The sequence below is a fragment of the Camelus bactrianus genome, chromosome 19 (assembly GCF_048773025.1).
Source record: "Camelus bactrianus isolate YW-2024 breed Bactrian camel chromosome 19, ASM4877302v1, whole genome shotgun sequence".
NCBI classification, from domain to species: domain Eukaryota; kingdom Metazoa; phylum Chordata; class Mammalia; order Artiodactyla; family Camelidae; genus Camelus; species Camelus bactrianus.
Genome location: NC_133557.1, coordinates 6452812 through 6472693, shown reverse-complemented (window position 1 = coordinate 6472693; position 19882 = coordinate 6452812). Strand labels below are relative to the sequence as shown.

Genomic DNA, 19882 nt, shown 5'->3' with positions numbered 1-19882 from the left:
TCCCTTGCTTGGCGCCCTGCAATAAATGCTGTACTTTCCTTCAGCACAACCTCTGTCAGTAGACTGGCTTTGCTGCAAGTCAGGTGAGCAGACCCAAGCTCTGTTGAGTTCAGTTTCATGACACGTGGGTGAATGAAATCACCAAAGTAGGGTTGGCTGTTCTGAGAGTCCTGGAGAAGGGGGTAAGTGGGGCTCAGGTGGGGCTCAGGGAGGCTGAGGCTCAGGTTTCACAGCTTTGCCTATGTTGATATTTGACAAGTGATTACTGAGCTCTGTCAGGCTCTGTGCTGGATGTTCAGCTATAATCTGTAATGACTTGACAACAGTAAAGTAAGAACTTTTATATGCTCACATACAAATGTATATAGTCAACTTGTCATTCCATTCAGTAAGCACTGAAGATGTTTGTGTCTGGAACTGCCTGGGATTTGGAGAAACAAAGATAAGGCTGAGGTCTTGCCCTGAGAAATTTATGGCCAAAAAATGAAGACATATAAAGTAACAGGTAGAAAGCTGATACAATAAAAGCCTGAATCTTCCAAAAGACCCAAGGAAGATTCAGTCAAATAAACCTTTCTTTCCCTCTTTATGGTGTTGCTAATCTGTTTCTAAAAGTCTTGACTAAATGACTTTCCTGTTAATAAGTCATCAGTCTTTCTTTCTCTATGTGGTGATAGTGTAGGTGCCTTTCCCCCTTATATCTGGCATTATTTGGAAATAACTGAGAAACCAAGGAAAAGGGAGAGAGAGAGAGAAAGACTAATAATAGCATACTGACCTGCAAGTTAATAGAGATTCTTTCTCCAAACTCCAAGAATTTTCCCAGAATACAAAAATTTGCATTGCTATCTTCATGGTAACTTTTATATTCACATCAATATGTTCATTGGCCTAGAGGCTCGGGTGGATTTGCCTGCTGATGCAGCTTTAGTGAGTGAGGAACTTCATTTTTCTACAACCCAAAGCCCAGCTCCAGATTTTCTTGCAGAGTAAAGAGAATGGACTCCAGGAATGACACATCACTGACATGACCATTACTTCAACCTGGAAACTTCACTGTTGGAGATGATGGAAGTAAGATTTTAGTCCAAGCTGCAACTTCTGCAGTGAAAATACAGTGGTGTCTTCCTTTGAATAATTAAATGAACTTACCCAGCCAGAGCACACTGCAAAGGGTAAAAAGTATCCATTTGTAATCAGGTGGATTTAAAGGAGCCTCGGCCAATTTTTATTCCACCTGCTTCAGGCAGAACTGAGTCAGCCTTCACTCTTTTGTGTTTCTCCTTTTGCCCATTTGATGTACTTTTTTTCCAGAAAAGATTTGGTTGTATGCTTCAGGAAACTGTAATGATAAAATTAAAGCTTTTTGACATTAAAGCTACAGAAAAGAAGAGTTCTGAAAGGACATTCACTATGGCAAAATGAGTTAAAGTCCACTTAGTAAATACACCTACAGTTGGTTTATGGATTAAATGAGTGTATTTCAAGTGCTTAGTGCTGGCTCATAGGAAACACTACTGTGTGTTAGCTAGTCTTGCCCCTAGGGGACCACTCTGTATTTGTCTCCCTTGGCTGCTGTGGCAGATTACCACCAGCTTAGCGGCTTAAAACAGCACAAATTTATTATCTTATAGTGCTGCAGATCAAAACTGTTTGAAGATAAATAAAAGCATATTAAAAATTTTAAGAGTTTATTTGAGCAAAGATAAATTCGGATTGGGCAGCATCAGACTGGAAGTGGTTAGGATGACTCCACCGGCAGGGTCTCAGGGAAGGACTTTCATAGACAAAAAGTGGAAGCAAAGCAAGGAAATTATCTGATTGACTGTAGCTTAAGCGGTTGCCTTTGTTGGGAAAGTCTAGTTGGCTGTTTGTGATGAGTTGCCCTTAGATTTTGATTTCTTAACCGTGAGGCATTTACAGGCTTAAGTTTTGGTTTGTTTACTTAGGCTGCTAAGGTATCAGAGGCAGTCTGTGTAATGACGTTCTTGCTTAATTAGATAGACGTTTAAAATGGGTCAGCAAGGCTGCATTCTTTCTTGAGGTTCTAGGGGGGTTACATTTCTGTGCCCTTTTCAGGTCCTAGAGGCTGCCTGCCTTCCTTGGCTCGCAGCTCCACATCACTCTATCCTCTGTTTCCATCATCACATCTCCTTTTCTGATTCTGACCCTCCTGCCTCCCTCTTACAAAGACCCTTGTGATGACGTTGTACCCACTTTGATAATCCAGGACAGTCACCTCATTTTGAGATCCTTAATTTAATCACATCTGCAAAGCTCCTTTTGTTTCCATGTAAGTTAACACACCCACAGTTTCCAAGCATCAGGATGTGGGCATCTTGAGGGAGGGGCCATTACTCAGTTTACCACACCTTCTCTCCACATCCTACTCAATTCTGGCTGTAGTGATAGCAGCTTCCATGGATTAAAGGGCATTATGTGTGGGCCCTGAGAGGTGGGTTTTAGAGCCAACAGAAAATATAGTGCTCTACCCGTATCCCCTCACACTTGTCATAGTTGGGATCCAGGGACAGAGTTCCAACTGTCCACACTTACAACTGTTTGCCTGAGGGTTTTCTCTGGCTTGCAGAATCGAGAGAGGGGGACAGGTCACAAATGCCAAGGGATCATTGTTCCCCAGACCCCTAAACAGCCCTCAATCCATGCCTGATAAAGACCCAACTCCTTTGTGCTGCGGTTGGGAAGACTCTTAGGTGCATGCTTTGCACCATCTCCCAGGGTCCCCACTGGCATCAAGCTGCAGCTGTCTAAAGTGGTGACATGTTGGTAACACACAGTAGGGGAGCAAAATTTGCCACCCTAAAATATCTCCCTGGTATGTGGATTAAGAGAGACTTGGGAAGAAACCTTGATCTTTTCTCTAATTGGCTTTAAAATTTTAAACTAAAAGTAGGCTTACCATGAGATCCAGCAATCCCACTCCCGGGCATATATCTGGAGGAAATTCTAATTCAAAAAGATACATGCATCTCAATGTTCATAGCAGCACTATTTACAATAGTCAAGACATGGAAATAACCTAAATGCCCATCAACAGATGACTAGATAAAGAAGTTGTGGTATATTTATACAATGGAATATTACTCAGCCATAAAAAAGAATCAAATAATGCCATTTGCAGCAACATGGATGGACCTGGAGATCGTCATTCTAAGTGAAGTAAGCCAGAAAGAGAAAGAAAAATGCTATATCACTTATATGTGGAATTTTTAAAAAATGATACAAATGATCTTATTTACAAAACAAAGACAGATTCACAGACATAGAATACAAATTTATGGTTACCAACAGGAAAGGTAGGAAGGGATAAATTGGAAGTTCAAGATCTGCAGATAGTAATGACTATATATAAAATAGATAAACAACAAGTTTCTACTGTATCATACAAAAAATTATATTCAATATCTTGTAGCAACCTATAATGGAAAAGAAAGTGAAAAGGAATATATGTATGTATATGTAGGACTGAAAAATTATACTGTACACCAGAAATTGACACAACATTGTAAACTGACTATACTTCAATAAAAATAAATAATTAAAAATTTAGATAGCAGGGCTATTTCCAGACTAGGGCTATTACTGGAGATATCTGCGAAGAATATGGGCTTTTTGTGTTGGGGAACAGAACCTAGAGACCAGAGTCCACTCTGTGTCCCTCTGTCTCTGTGTGGTCCAGCACACATTTATTTACCAAACGTTTGCTTTTCCATCTCCAGGAATTGCCCTCCTCCTTTGAATTCCCAAACTACTACTTAAACATTCTCTTTTGTCTTTAACTGAAGGTGGTATTTAAGGTGAGGACTTCAGCGATTTTAGTGAGTTACTCAGTTTTTCTAGCTCTCTCCCACATATACATGTCATTAAACATTTGTTCCGTTTTCTCCTGTTAACCTCTCATGTCAGTTTAATTCTTAGACCAGCCAGAAGAACCTAGAAGGTTGAGAAAGATACCTTCCTGGCCAGCAACACCCTGTCCTATGTTGTCTGTCTTCCCTTTCTGATCTCATTTCCCCCACACCCGTGTTGGTTTCCTGGATCATCAGCCAGATAAATTATTTGCTCTTGAAACTTAGCCTCAGGATCTGCTTCCAGTGAACAAACTAGGACACTGGAGCAATCATGTACCTTGCCCAATGTCCCATAGCCACTAAGTGACAGGGGCAGGATTTGAACTTGGATCTAACTGTAAAGGTTACGCTCCCAGTTGCTTGTCTTAGCTGGTTGGTCACTCATTGTATCTGAGGGAGATGATTGGCTGAGGTTGTATCCAAGCCAGAAGTTGCCTCTTTTTATGTTCTTGATTTGGAAGAAAACAGGATTCCCAGAGGATGGTGGAGGATGTAGTTCAGCTATCTGAGACCCCGAGGGGCTGGGGTGCTATGCATCTCAGGCTACAGCAGCCTGTTGCACCCTGAGCAGCCTTGGGTACCATGCACAGGGTCATGGGTCCTGCAGGAGTAGTTGGCCTTGTGTTACTATTTGATGGACTTTAAATTCAACTGCGGGACACAGTGCAAGGAACTGGCTTACACAACCATGCACACACGTATACTTTATGAATACATGCATGTGCCTAGGGTAGTGCACATAAGGACATGGACCCAGGACTCGAGCTGTGGGAGGCCTTTTCCTGGAACTTGGCTTCACTTCAAGGTAGGTCTGGAATGTGCTGTTCAGCCCATCAGCTGCCTGCGCTATTGGAGAAGAAAGAGAAATAGACGTGCTCTCTCTCTCTCTCAGCCTCTTTCTCTCTCTTTGTAACCTTGCAGGGCTGAAACTGGCATAACTTGAAATGATTTCACCAGCACAAAAACTCATGCAGGAGGCCAAGAGTGAGTTTGCTGAAGTCCACTCCTAAGAGCCATTCCTTAAAAAGAAAAACAAAAACAAAAACAAAAAACCTTTGTCTTGTGGGGTTTATGTGTTTATACTGTATTCAAACTCTTTAGTCTCTGAAGAGGAAATTTCTGAGAAACAAAGAGTTACATTAACATTCAGAATATGAGAAGAAGGAGGGTCACATTCAAAGTTCTGCAAGGCTGCCAATTCACAGAACATGTAACTGGCACGTCGCACTGAGTGTCTGATGCTGCTTGGTTTGAAGGCTGGTTTTGTTACTGACGCACAGTGTAAAACCTTAGGTGAGCTTCTTAACCTCCTTATCCATTACCTGATTGGTGAGACGAAGATGCCAGTACAGTTGCCAACTGCATCCTTGCTGGAAAGCCGGCAGAATGCCTTGTACTGGTGCATTCCGGGTGGGTGAATCCACTTCTCAAACTATTTCAAGAAGCCTACAAAATATAAAGGTTTAAGAAATTGACACATGATTGACCTTTTCTCAACTTCATCCCTTAATTCTGGCTTTCCTTTCAATTATTGGTTTATAACATACGGGCACTGAATCTACTGTAACAACTGTATATTATAATATAATTGTGTATTGTATTATATGTCATTATAAATACTACATTACTGATACCATGTGTGGTTGCACAGCATTTATTACAAAATTATAATCCAGCTTTTATTCAGAGCATGGTTGAATCCAATTATTGTTTTTGTTTTAATAATTTGGTAATACCAGCACCACTCAGTTATGGGACATAAAGTCAAAGCCACAGTTCCCAACCAAACTCTTCTTGAATCCTTTTCATCTCAAAAGTGATGGGTGCACTGTAATCAATTCAATAAATTACTCTCAGAAAAGGTGAACAAATCTAATTTTATCCTGAATTAAGTAAAAAACTTTGAAATATTTTTCTAAAAACTGTTGACCTCACCTTGACTGGAGAGTTTGGGACTAAATCTTTTCTCTATTAGAAAGATTTTGCTGGTTTGTTTGTTTGCATCTTTGATTTTATTCATTTGTTCATTTACTCAGCCAATCATTTATTCATTCACTTTTAGTATTTTTTAAGGAGCACATATTATGGAGTGTGCTGTTAGAAATAACATACATAAATAGAAGCCAGAAGTTTGAGCTTTGAAGGTGGTTCCGCCCTTCCAGTCTCCCTGTGAAATCGTAATTACATTACTTCTCTGATTCTCCCTGTTCATCCTTGTAATGGGTTTAATAGTAGTACAAAGGATGTTATATTGTCTATACCATCGGGAGAACTTAGTTATCACATTGTAGCCGATCAGCATTCTGTGGTTGATTGAGGTGAGCAGGCTTCCTTCTTGAGAAGTGAATTTAAAACTAGGAAGAGGAGTCAGGTGGAATTCATTTCCTTATTTGATTAGACCAGTTCTACTGAACACCTTTGGCATGCTTGATTTTTCTCTAGAAATTGCGTTTACTTTCAAAAGCCCAGGTTTGCTTCAGGCTTAATCTGATTTGATACATGCAGGGGCCGATTCAATCCTTGGACTAATTCAAAATCCACTAAAAAAGATTTTAAAGGACTTAAGTGGGAAAAGGGAACAACACAGGAAATATTGCTGAATCAATGAATGAACCACCTGGCTGCCTCTTTCTCTAGCTACAGTTTCACAGGGATCCCCAAACCTAAGTGTTAGAACGCGTGCCTAGAAAAACAGGGGTGTCGGGGGGGGGGGTGCTTAGCGCACAGCGGGGAAAGGCAAGGGGAGGGAAAGACTGTGAGGCTAGCTGCTGAGGGAGGCTTGGGGACTGGAGATGACAACTCTTTCATGTGGCTGAGCTGCAAGCGTAGCTCATTCCTTTCTGTCAGATGATATTTGCCTGGAATCAGCTCAGTACACTGAAAAAAGGAAACGTACAGTCATTTTTAACTACAGCACATGCAGATTTTAGGGGCACAGGCATCTGTTGCGCCCAGGCTGGGAAGTAGCTGCCTTTCCTGAAAACAGAGGCGTCTTTTATGCTTTCCCACCATATGCTGGAGGTGTCCTTTTGACAGCCTGCCCCAGGGATGGAGCAGAGAAATCAGAAGGCCTGCTGTAAGTAAACCAATTATTTGATTCTGTATTAGCAAAGAACCCATGTCATTCAAGGTTAGCCTAAAATAGAAACATGCCAGTAATGCGATCAGCATGGAACAAAGACTTCATCTCATCAGAGAGAAAAAGATACCTCTGGCTGGCAACCCTGTGGAGACTTCCAGGAATGAGTAGGCTGCAGGTTCAGAAATGCCACTGCTATCTGGTGTGTCAGCTCTCCGCAAAAGGCCCCGGGACTTCCTTGATTCTCTTACTGCAATTTTTATGTCACTAAAAACAGTTTCATATAGTACACATTTCTGAACAGAAATTGAATACAGTCCCTTTAATGACTATGGGGACATGAGTTACAAGCTGCAGGATGCAAACTCAAGGGAGAACTGGCATCCAGGGGAAGGAAGAGGGTGCAGGCCAGCCTGGCTTTGTGACTTCTCTCCAGCATTCCAGGCAGTCATCCCCTGTCTGATTTGTGTACGGGAACAGTGGAGGTGACAGCAAATAATGTTTTCAACTGCTTGAACGCTATGGTCCTTCTCCCTTCTGGAGGAATATAGAGTCTTTGGTGAAGCCCAGCAAAATAACTGTGGCCCCCAATGCAGAGATAAAAATACAGGAACACTGTAACAGCACACATGGCTTTTCTCTGTCTCTGATCCCACCTCTCCTGGGAGAAGGCAGGGAGGAACTTAGGTGAGCTCACAAACATAGCTACCCAGCAGTACACACAATTGCCTCCCAACCCCACCCTCGCTGTGGTTTCCTGGGCTTTAATCTGCTCCAAGCCTTTGATGCTTTGAAACAAATTCTGCTGCCTTTGTTACCATGGCCACCACTAAGATCAAATGATACCAAGACCAGATTCTACTGAAGGGGATTTCCTTCCTGCCCCAGCCAGGCCAAAGACACTACAACCTTTGAGGTTCCTTGTGTTATCCATGCTCTCAGTGAAAAACAGATGTAAGACCTAAGGTTGACAATGAGCCAGGAAAGCATCCTTCACCGTCACGTTCGTCTCATGCTCTATGACAATGATTCAAAAGAAATTTACAAATGAAAACCACAGGGAGACACTATGGTCCACCTACGAGGCTTGCTGTGCTGGAAAGGTCCTGAAGAATCAGACATTGCAGATGGAATGTAAAATAATACAATCCTCAAAGAGAATAATTTGGTCATATCCATAGCCATTTATAACACCCATTCCGTGTGAATGAGCAAATTTAGTCCTAGTTTAGTCTTCAACATGTGTAAAATGGGACATGCACAAGAATAATCAATACAGCAGTGCTTTTCGTTAAGTCGAAAATTGGAAACCACGGTAGAGCAGACACTGTCTGGACCTGCCACATCCCCACGGTCCTCTTGAGTTCACTTGCAGCCGAGGTGGAAAGTTCTGTATGTACTGACGAAACTCCCCACCTTGTCAAGCCAACTTCAGTGCCCTCAAGGGCAACCCTCAGTCACTGAGAATGGAACACCCAGGTCTTAGTCTGCTCGGGCTGTCATGACAAAATACCAGCGTGCTGGCTTAAAACACAGAAATGAATTATCTCACAGGTCTGGGTGCTAGAAGTCCAAGACCAAGTGGCCCGTTCAGTTTCCGGTGAGGCCTTGCTTTCTGACTTACAGATGGCTGCCTTCTCTCTGTGTTCTCCCCTGTGCTTTCCTCAGCAAGTGTGGGTACAGGGAGAGAGGAGGGGAGAGAGAGAGAGAGAGAGAAAGAGATCTATGAGAGCAAGCTCTGGTGGCTCTTCTATGAGGACACTAATCCTACCAGATCAGGGCCCCACCTTTATGACTTAATTTAACCTTAATTATTTCCATAAAGACCCCCCACCAAATACAGCTACTCCCAGAGTTAGGGCTTCAACATACAAATTTGGGGTGAGGGGCACAGAGATTTGGTCTATGACAGTGCATAAACCCGCCACCTTCCCTATCCTTCACAGTGATATGTCTGAGGCACGTTCTATACAGTTTCTCAGAGGGTCCCCAGGGGAACTGGGTCCAAAGTGTCCTAAATTGTGACTTGCATATTAATCTACCCTTTCATGGCTTTTCTCCCTCCCCTCTCACTGAGCTTCCTGGAGTCACCTCCCAAATAAACCACCTGCACCCAAGATCTTGTCTTGGGGTCTTGCTTTGGATAGAATTCAAAGTGAGAGTAGTGATTTGAAACTGAAGTTCTGCCCACAGGTATTCAGGCCTGCAGGTTGTCCTGTATTCCTAGCCCCGTGGCAGCAGTGGTGACACTCTGGTTCCCAGCCAGTGTGGCTCACACTGCAGCATGGAGCAGATGGAGCTGGAGAGACTCTGGAAATGCATCTGCCCTGGAGAAGAGGCGAGGCAGGGAACAAGAGGACAGCATCCCTTGCAAGTACGCAGAGCCCCATCCAGAAGAGGAAATACTATATCTACCACGCACACCAGAGACAACAGGCAGGACTCACGTCATCCCCAGAACCTGGAGTGTCCCCAGAGATGAGTTGAACACGATTACTTAGAAGCTACTGAAACAAGGCAGAGTTTGAAATTTCAAAATATGTTCTCCATGGCAAATTGTTGTTGGAAAGTTAATTTTAGAGAATTACAACAAAGGCCATTCTGATTTTTATCACCATTGATTAATTGTGCCTGTTTCTAGAACTACCATATGATCCCATAATTTCACTTCTGGGTATTTATCTGAAGGAAATGAAAACACTGACTCAAAAGTATATCTGCACCCCCATATTCACTGCAGCATTGTTTGAAATAGCCAAGATATGGAAACAACCCAAATGTGGATGGATGGATGGATGGATGGCTGGATGGATAGGGAAATGTGAGAGATGTATATGTATACACACACACACACACACACGCATGCACACACACAATGGAATATTATTCAGCCATGAAAAAGAAAGAAAATCTTATCATTAGTGACAACATGGATGGAGCTTGAGGGCACTACAATAAGTGAAATCAGTCAGAGGGAGAAAGACAAATACTGTAAGACATCACTTACAAGTGAAATTAAAAAAAAAAAAAAAAGGAAGAACTCATAAATCAGAGAGAGACAGAGAATAGGTAGGTGGTTGCCAGAAAGAAGGTTGGGGGACTAGGTGAAAAGGGTGAAGGTGTTCAAAACAAAATTAATAAATCTTGGAAATGTAATGTACAGCCTGGTGACTACAGTTAATAATACCATATTGTATATTTGAAAGTTACTCAAAGAGCATATCTTTTTTAAAATTTACATATATATTTTATCTTTTAAATTTATTTTTATTTTTTGAATATGTAAATGTATTACTTTACTATTTTTTAACATTGTATTTTATTGACTTATAGTCAGTTTACAATGTTTTGTCAATTTCCAGTGTAGAGCACAATTTTTCAATTATACATGAGCATACATACATTCATTGTCACATTCTTTTTCACTGTGAGCTACCACAAGATCTTGTACATATTTCCCTGTGCTATACAGTATAATCTTGTTTATCTATTCTACATATGCCTGATAATATTTACAAATTTCAAACTCCCAGTCTGTCCCTTCCCACCCCCCTAAATTTATTTTTTAATTGAAGTATAGTCAGTTCTCATCACAAGGGAAAAATTATAACTGTATGTGTTGATGGATGTAAACTAGACCTATCGTGGTGGTCATTTCTCAATATATACAAATGTTGAATCATTGTGTTATACACTTGAAACTAATATAATGTTATGTTTCAATTATATTTCAATTAAAAAAAATGCTTCAAGGATTTCCTGATATTAGTCTGGGATTTTAATTCTCAATCTTCTATATCTTGTAATCCTATATTAATGCCAGAGTCAAGAATCACTTCATTAATAATTTGGGGAGACTTACTTGGCTATGAAGAGGCAAAACCAATAAAGACAGCCCAAGCCAATAAAGTACAGTAGACCGTAAGGAGATGATACAGTGTTCCTGTAGTCATGACTGCATAACAAATGACCTCAAAGCTCAGTGGTGTTAAGCAAGCATTTCTTATGCTCACAGATAATTACGTCCTAGAATTTCAGACAGGATTGTGTGGCTCCGCAACGTCTGGGGCCTCTGATGGAAGAGTCAGAGGCTGGAGCCGGAGTCATCCGAAGGCTCCTTCGCTCACATCTTGAAGCAGGATGCTGACTACGGGCTGGGCGATCTGTTTCTTCACCATAGGCTTCTCCATGTGCTCTCTCTGCCTTGGGCTACTTGGGGCTCCTCACAGCCTGATGGCTGGCTTCCCCAGATCAAGCATCCCGCAAAGACAGAGCCAGGCAGAGGGTTTTTATGACCTAGCTTTGGAAGTCACGTAGCAGCATGACTTTTTACTGTGCTCAATTGCCTGGACAGTCACAAGGCCTCCCAGCTTCAAGGAGAGGAGAAATTAAATCTACCACTTGATAGCAGAGTTGCAAGTTCTAGAAGAACATGTGGACCCAGGCAATATGGTTCTGGCCATTTTTGGAAAATATAAATTGTTATCATATTTTACAGGAAGCCAGGGAAAACATGGAAATCCAGATCTTTAACACTATATTTAAGGGAGGAAAAGACCTAAAGATGACTTCAAGATTATATATTGTTTCTGCTTGATAGAAAACACACATCCATTATGTCTGTATGTAATCCTGGTATATATTTTGAAAAGCAGGCTTTATCATTCAATGATCAGCATCTATGCCAGTCTGCCACTTCCTCTTTGGGCAAGTTCCTCACCTTCTTTGCCTCTGTTTCCTTGTCTGTAAAGTGGGAGAACCACCACTTATCTCTGAGTTGCTGAGATTAAAAGAAACGATTGCTTTGCAGGTTTTTTAGGGCAGACTGCACTTTCTAAAGATGGCTGAGCAGTATCGTATGCCTCATTTACTTCTCTCCAGTGTGACCTCACCACTCTGTCACCAAAGGTCGCAGTCTGTTTCCTCTCCCTGTGAATCTGGGTGCGTTTGTGATGTCTTCCACCAGTGGCAAACAACAGAAGTGACTTGCTTTGGCTTCTGAGGCTGGTTCATAAACAGCCATGCAGTTTCTGCCTTGTTCACTGGACCATTCACTTGTGGAGACTGGGCTACCATGTAAGAAGTCTGAAAACACTGAGGCTGCCATGTGCTGCACATAGTGAGGCCACAGGTTACCCTTCAGTTGGCAATTGCAGTATTGTGTCATCCTGGCCCAGAAGTCAGACGAGATTGAACAGAACTCCAGATGACTTCTGGCCCAGCTGTCATCATCCCCAGCCTTCAAGTCCTCCCAGTTGAGACTCCAGACATCATAGAGCAGAGACTCCCACGCTACCTGAAACCCTAACCCATGGACTCTACAAACAGAATAAAATGGTTGTTTTTAAACTGCTCAGTTTTGAGATACTTTTTAATGTAGCAAGAGTAATTGCCATAGCAAGATATGACACATAGCTATAGAAATTAGTTCTTTTCTCCTTTTCTTCCTTAGATGACTCTGAATAACTTTTTAAGGTGCCTGAGAAAGCATCTGATAATATTGGAAATCTATAAGGAAAACAAATTTAAAAGTAATTGTAATAAATATTGCACCATATAGATATAGCAGAGAGAGAGAGGCAGGGAAGCAGGGGCCAGAGAGACAGTCATCCCTGGCAAAGACGCTGCAGACTTCATGCCAGCAGCAGGCAGGTGCCAAGAGTTCAGAGCTGGGCAAAGGGTGAGGAAAGGACGGGTCATTCAGGGCCAACACACCGCAACTCAGCAGGAAACCAGTCCCGGGTGCTTGCCAGCCTCAGTAGCACGATGCACTTGGGTAAATGGAAGGACCTAGTTTTATTTAGTCCTGGGACCTGGAGTGTTGAGATGCAATGGTGGATAGTAAGGACAAGAAGGAGCATTAACTGTAGGATTCAACTCATGGTAGAGTAACTCCATAGACTACTATTATCCAAATGAGCATGGTGCCCTCAGATTGCTTAGGGTTCTTGCTGGTGTCCAAGATGACGAAAACCAACAGATGAGACAGGCAGTAGGCCTTTATAGATAGAAAGTCTTCCTTGCAGGAAAGCATCTGGAAGTCTTGCAATTCCCAGTGTATTTCCCAGAAAAAGACTGATGTCACATGCAAATTGGGTAACTGATGAGAATTTCACAGACTATTTAGAAAGATGCAGGCAGATTAAGGGAAATCAAAATGAGTGGCATAGCGTGGTGAGGCTAGTAAGAGTGGTGGGGGGGGCACAGCCCTGGGCCTGAAGGGTCAACAGGCGGTAGCAGTTACATTAGAGAGCAGTAGCCTCTTGATAGAAGCTCTGGCTTTCAGCAGAAGGATGCAGCCAGTCTACAGCAACCAGCGGGGAGGAATCCAAGAAAACCAGTTCTCCAGGCTCACTCTCCTTCTACCATCACTCTTTTTGGCTGAATCCAAAGGGAAGCCAGAGGGAAGGGGCCCATTAATGCAGCCCACATGGCCAGAGTTCTAGGACATAGGAAAGAATGGAGAAAGGTCCAGATTGGATCTGGGGGCTGCAAATGTGAGATAGCTAGTGTATCATGTCATCTGCATCCAATTCAGGATTACACTCTGAAGCTGGAGCAGAAGGACAGTGAGGATCCCTGGAGGAGGTGGCCGGTGAGGGCTGGCTTGGGCTTCTAGTCCTGGCTCCTCTTCCACTGTGGAACCAGTTATCATCTGGAAACCAGGGGTAATTAACTGGGATAACGCACACAAGACTGGGAAATCCATGGCTCAGTAGACTCCCAATAGACTAGGCTATGACAACACAATCAGTTTCACATCCTGAGTTTTTACACTCAGCACTATTGACATTTTGAGCCAGATAATTCTTTGTTGTTGGAGGCTGTCCTGTGCACTGTGGGATGTTTAGCAGCACCCCCTGTCTCTACCCTCAAGATGCCAATAGCAACACCTCATCCAGTTGTGACAACAAAAAATGTCTCCAGACCCTTCCAATTGTCCCCTGGGAGCAAAATCACCTTTGGTTTAGAATCACTGCATTTATTCATTCAAGAAACGTTTAAGGAGCATTCATCGTGTGACAGGTAGACACTGTGTGCCAATGAGACATGGTACTTGCTTTCTCAAACTCCCTAAGCTAGTGAGGGAGGCCAACATTAAACATGTAATTACACAAATAACTCACTTTTGGGAGAAAGTTATATTTAACAGAAGAGCTGAATCACCTTTTCAAGCAGGTGCTAGTCTAAAAGAAAATCCATAGACGTGGAAATACGAGGCTGTAGGGGAAATTTTTATTGGCCATTAACGTTTTTAAAGTTTAGGTTTTCTTTACCTTGAGTCTCCAAATATCACACACTTTGAAGCTGAAATTTAAATAACATCTGTTAAAATCAGAGTTATTGTGGTAGGTTAAAATGGCTGTAATTTCTTTGCCACTCTTATCTTCAAGAAGTAGAGTCTAATTCCCTCTCCTGGAAACTGGAGAACTGGAAACTGCCTGGCTTGATCAATAGAAAGCAGTGGAAGTGATGTTGTGCAGCTTCCAAACCTGGGTCGTAAGGAAATTTAATCTCTAAGAACAAGCTCAGGGGAGACCCAAGCCACCGTATAGGTAGTCTAGCTATCCTGCTGGAAAGGCAGAAACTGTCAACAGGTCCTGGAAGATGAGTTGTCAGGTGGAGATAAAGGCCATGTGCAGGAGGAGGAGCCCTGAGATGCCGGATGTGTAAGTAAAGAAGTGATTTTTGTATGTTTCAACTATTGAGCCTTCAGCCTCCGAGTGACTCTGCCCCAGCCACCATCTGACTACAGTCACATGAGAGTCCCCAAATGAAACCAGCAGAAGCACCACCTAGTTGATCCCAGTCAACCAACAGATCCATGAGAGATAATAAAATGCTTGTTGTTTTCAGCTGCTAATTTTGGGGTGACTTGTTTTATAGCAATAGATAAACAAAACAGTCCCTAAAATCCTACTGAACATAAGATATAATCACTGATCTCTTTATTGCATAAGTAATAATGTACACAAATAAACAGGATATATCAATCAAGCTTCTTGTGGGAGCCAGTGATAGAAACCCAACTCAAATTGCTTAGGGAAAAGGTGGAAGTTTTTGGCTCATGAAACCCAAGGAAGACTTAACTCATCCAACTGTGACCATATCAGGGATGATGTTTAAGTATTTAAATGCATTTTTTCTCCATCTTTCATTTCTACTTTTTCTCTGTGCTGGTTTTATTCCTATTCACTACAGAATAGCATTATCTATCCAGTAGGAAACATGGCTATGAGCAAATCCCTAATTTCACATCTTGCAAATTCTACTCTTGGAGGAAGATTACTTCATTTTCTTAGACGTAGTTGGAAAAATCCCAGGGATGGAATCTGATTGGCCAAGCTTGAGTCAATCATTATCCTTGAGCCAATCAACTGTGGCTGAGTGAGGAAAGGCAGGGAGGAGAGGCAAATCATGTAAGAAAACAACAGGTTCCCAAATAGCCATGTGGGTAGGTAAGGATGAGTAGCAGTTAACCTTTGCTATTTTATAAACCGTCCCCAAACAGCAACTATTTTACTGGCCCACAGTTCTGCTGGTCAAATGAGCTTTTTGTCTGCCTGGGCCTGCTAAGCTGGGCCTGGATGGCCCAGGATGGCCTCACTCAACTGTCTGCTGGTTGGTGGGCTGATTGGCTTGGGGATGGAGCGAGGGATAGAGGGAGGCAGTTCACTCACTTGTGTGGCACTTGTTTTGATATCAACTGGGGGTGACAGGATGACTTCGCCATATGTCGTTCATCATCCAGTGGCTGGCATGGGCTTGTTTACATGATGACAGAAGAGCTCCCAGCACCAGAGGTAAGCCCCAAAGCAATGCACTTTTCAAGCCTCTGTTTGTAACCCATTTGCAATGTACCATTGAACAAACAAAGTTATATAGCCAAATCTAGATTCAAGTCACCAAAAAGAGTGACTCCATCTCTTGATGGAAGAAGTTGTAACACAAGACTTTTTTTCTCTCGTATATCACATCGTGTGTGTGTGTGTGTGTGTGTGTTTGTATGTAGGGGTGGTGATGAGGTGATGGTGGAAATTTTCAAGGGAAATGCTGCAGACAAGCCAACTAATGTTGATAACATAAATGAACCCTCTGATTATTCTGAAATTTCCACTTGGCCTTAGCAGTCATTCATATCCACAAAGATGGTGGTTTGTAAAGTTATAAACAGAGATATGATGGAATGATAGCACATATGTAAGTGACCAGTTAAGTCCTCCCAGACTGCCTCAGATGACCATGAGAAGTTAGCCAATTCCTGGCCTCTGAGTATTTCCATTATGAACATTGTCCCAAGTTTTGATTTAGAAACCTTGGCAGCTTCTGAAAACCGACTGTTTTACTGGAAAATGTTGTGCAAATCAGATTGTGCTGTCTGCTAGTCATACGTGCATCCTTTCCAAGAATGGGTTCTCCAAAACAATATGTTCTAAAGCTCTTTGTGTAAAAATAGCTACAAAAGACTACAATTGTTGCTTCTGTTGATTACTGGATAGATGAAGCCAGAACAAAGACCAATTGCAACAGCAATTTGGCCTCTTAGAATTCTTGTTTGTTTGGGGGTGTTTTTTTTAATAATAAAGAGTGACATAAACTTTTAGAAGCATCATTATGTAATGACCGAGAGCATGGGCTCTGGAGCCAGAGTCAAATCCCAACTTATTTAGTATGAATTCGGATGTGTTACCCGTGCCTCAGTTTCCTTATCTTTAAATGAGACATAATAGAAACCTCTTAAAATTGCTACAAAGGTCAAAGAAGTTAGTTAATATTTCTAAAGTTCTGACTCCTACTTGGGATAGGACCAATGAAACGCAATCAGAAGCCTTCTTAGAGATGCCAGTGTGTTATGAGGACGATTATTATGCCCTTAGTCATCATCAGAAAGACCATCACCTTTTTCTTGCTGACTAACAGCAGCAGCAGCAACAGGGCAGGGAGAGGTGGGTAATGAAACAGCACTCAGCCTATCTGCAAATCGCTTTCTGCCCTACAAGGCTGGGGGACAGAGGTGGACGGTGTCAATATTGTGGTTTAGAGACTGTCAGAGGATTTCAACCATCCATGCTTTCTCAGTCTTCTCTTCCCATAAGCTGTATGTTGGAGTGAAATCAAGGATTAATAAACTGTCATGAAATTCACAGTCTGTATCCACCAACCCACACGTGACAGCCAGCCTTGACTTTCTTGAGCTAGCCATCAAAAAAGCAGTTACATTCAAAAGAATAAGTAGCTGATATTAATAAGATTAAGTATCTGACGTAATTATTAAATAAGCAATTCTCTACTTCACATTTTTAAAAAGAATTGCAAAGAACACAAAGTAAGTTTAAATGACTCTACAGAGAAATGAACAAGCTCCTTGGTGTCAGCATTGCAGCACTTAATAGTCACACATCCTTTATTTCAGACTGATCAAACCATGCCTCAGCCCCACCCCAAATGCCCATCTCAACCGCGTGCTCCGTCCTGTCAACAGAGCCAATACAAATATTTGTTGAATAAAAGAACGAACAGCTTCCTCCACATAACTGACCTCACAAAACACTTTATCAGGAAACAATTACTTCCTGAACTCAAGAGTCCACCAATATTTTTGAAGGGCAGACAGAGTCGAAGCAAGACTTAACCTAGCAAAATAGATCCCAAAACTACCTCAGAGAAGGGCTCCATTCGGACAGATCTATAATCTCCAAAATTCTAAGAATGAGGAAACCTCAGAAAAGCGAAAATGAGGACTATTTTTTTCTACTGAATAGTTACGATTTGCCACCTCACTCTCAATCTTTGTCCTCGGTTCTTTCCCTCTCCCCAAAAAGGAGTTTCCTTCATGCTTTGTTGCCTCATTGACTACGTTTCCCAAAAACACTTTTTAAGAAAAAACTAAGTACATCCTTTTAAATACGACTTGTTTCTGGGTTCTGTGAAGTTTCATGAAATCTCTGCAGCTTTGAACTCCAGCCACATGAATTGTTTGGAAAAAATGAATTGCATGGGAGGAAGAAGGAAAGGCCAGCTCTGGATTAAATTAATGCCCTGAGACATTTGTTATTCTTAAGAAGCATGTTAGGGGGGAAATTGTAAGATTCAGGCATCCTGTTAAGTTATTGTGTTTGCTGGCAAGAATGTCTTTCTGTATTTCTGCATCCAACCTACCTGAGTGTTCTAGTAACTGTGGCTGCCATGCAGACTGCTCCAAGCTTAATAGCACAAAACAACCAGAATTTTATTATAGTTATGGGTCCGTGGATCAGGAATTCAGAAAGGGCACAGTGAGGATATCTCGTCTCTGCTCCCCTATACCTGGGGCCTCATCTGGGAAGATTCAAACAGCAGAGAGTGACTTGACAGTTTGAAGTTGACATCATCTGAAAGCTTTGCTTACTCACATGTCTGGCAGTGCTTGTTGGCTGAGCACTCAGCTGGGCTGGGCTGGGCTGGGCTGGTCTCTCCACATCTCTGGGCTTCCTCACAGCAAGGGGGCTGGGTTCTCAGAGTGACGATCCCAGGAGAAGCTGGGCGAAGCTGTGCCATCTCTTATGATCTGGCCTTGGAAGTCACACATAGGGTCAGTTCCATTTAGTCACATGCTTGCCCAGATTACAGGGGCAGGAACACAGGCTGTACCTATTGATGGAAGGAGTGTCAGATATAAGAATGAGAGAGAAGGGAGATACTAATTTGTGGCCATCTTTGGAAAGTACAAGGTGCCACACTGAGCATAAACTACTTTTTAATTTTTCTCATATGCTAGTGTAGATGCTAAAAATATCTCTGGCCTTTGAATCTGTTTACTTAGTTTGAACAAAAATAATTAATATCCTTTTTCCTACAGACTGGTGAGGGGGGCAAATTATGCTTTGTTTATTAACAAAGAGCCAAGATAGAGGAAATGAGAATGACTGGTAAGTGTACACACTCTGACAATAACAAGTCCTTCTTGAAACCTGAGATGATATTAAATCTAAACAAGAGAGGAGTTAGAGTGAGTGGGAGGGAAGTTGGTCAGATCAACAGCAGCGGGGAGAAGCTTGGAGAGAATTTGGCAAAGCAAAGACTCACCGAGGCAGGAAGTCTCTCTGGAGAATCAGTCCCAAACTAACAAATACTCCTTGGGTTAAATGTAACACTGGTGCCTAACATCCCTTTTTCCCTCCCGGAACCAAATTTTCTGTTTAGAGGTTCAGTGCAAACCCTCTGTGCAGCTGGCTGAGAGAATTTTCTGCCTCAATTTCTCCTTCTCCTCTTTCTTCTCTTGCTTTCTCTGGCACCCAACTCCATTCCAAACTCATTCTCAACTCCAACAGGGCAGGTACCTCTGGTGAGTTGCTGGGTGACAGTGCTCTTTGCCTGTAAGTTTCTGCTGGTAGATGTGAACACGATAGGGGGTTCCTGCAATCACCTGCAAATGTGTTGAGCCACAGAGAGCCTCCTTCTTCACTAGTTTGGAATGTTTATAAATTGTGATATCAAGGGACTGGCCCTAATAACAATGTGGTGGGTGGATTATGGCCCCTCAAAGATACCTATGTCCTTATCCCAGAGACCTCTGTATGTTCCCTTAGCTGCTAAAGGAATTTGCATGGGTGATTCTTCCCACCCCAAACTTGTTTCTTCTCATGTCTTATCCTAGGGACTGCTGCCAGCGTCCCCCCATTCACTCAAGCCAGAGTCATTCTAGTTTCCTCCTTCCTCCCTTACAGAGACTGTAGGTTGTAGGGCTTGATGCCACTTCCCAAACTCTTTCTCTGCCATGGAGAGGTTGATGATAAACATTTTCTAACACTGCCTGGTAGCTATAAAAGGTCATGTGATGCAGTTCTGGCCAATAAATAGAAATCTGCTGGGGGTTTTGCAAAAATTTTGCTTTCTTGTTAAAAGGAACAAATTCTGTCTTATTTCCTCCTTCTGTCCCTGAACACAGATA

The 19882-nt window shown here is 42.3% G+C and overlaps 1 long non-coding RNA gene across 1 annotated transcript; it reads right to left on the bottom strand.

The window, feature by feature from the left end:
* Positions 1 to 1052: 1052 nt before the first annotated feature.
* LOC141573977 (uncharacterized) lies at positions 1053 to 18582 on the bottom strand. The gene is made up of 3 exons (XR_012500466.1): positions 18345 to 18582; positions 5195 to 5318; positions 1053 to 1342 (listed from the first exon to the last, which is right to left on the bottom strand). It is a non-coding gene; the product is annotated as an uncharacterized LOC141573977 (long non-coding RNA).
* Positions 18583 to 19882: the final 1300 nt, after the last annotated feature.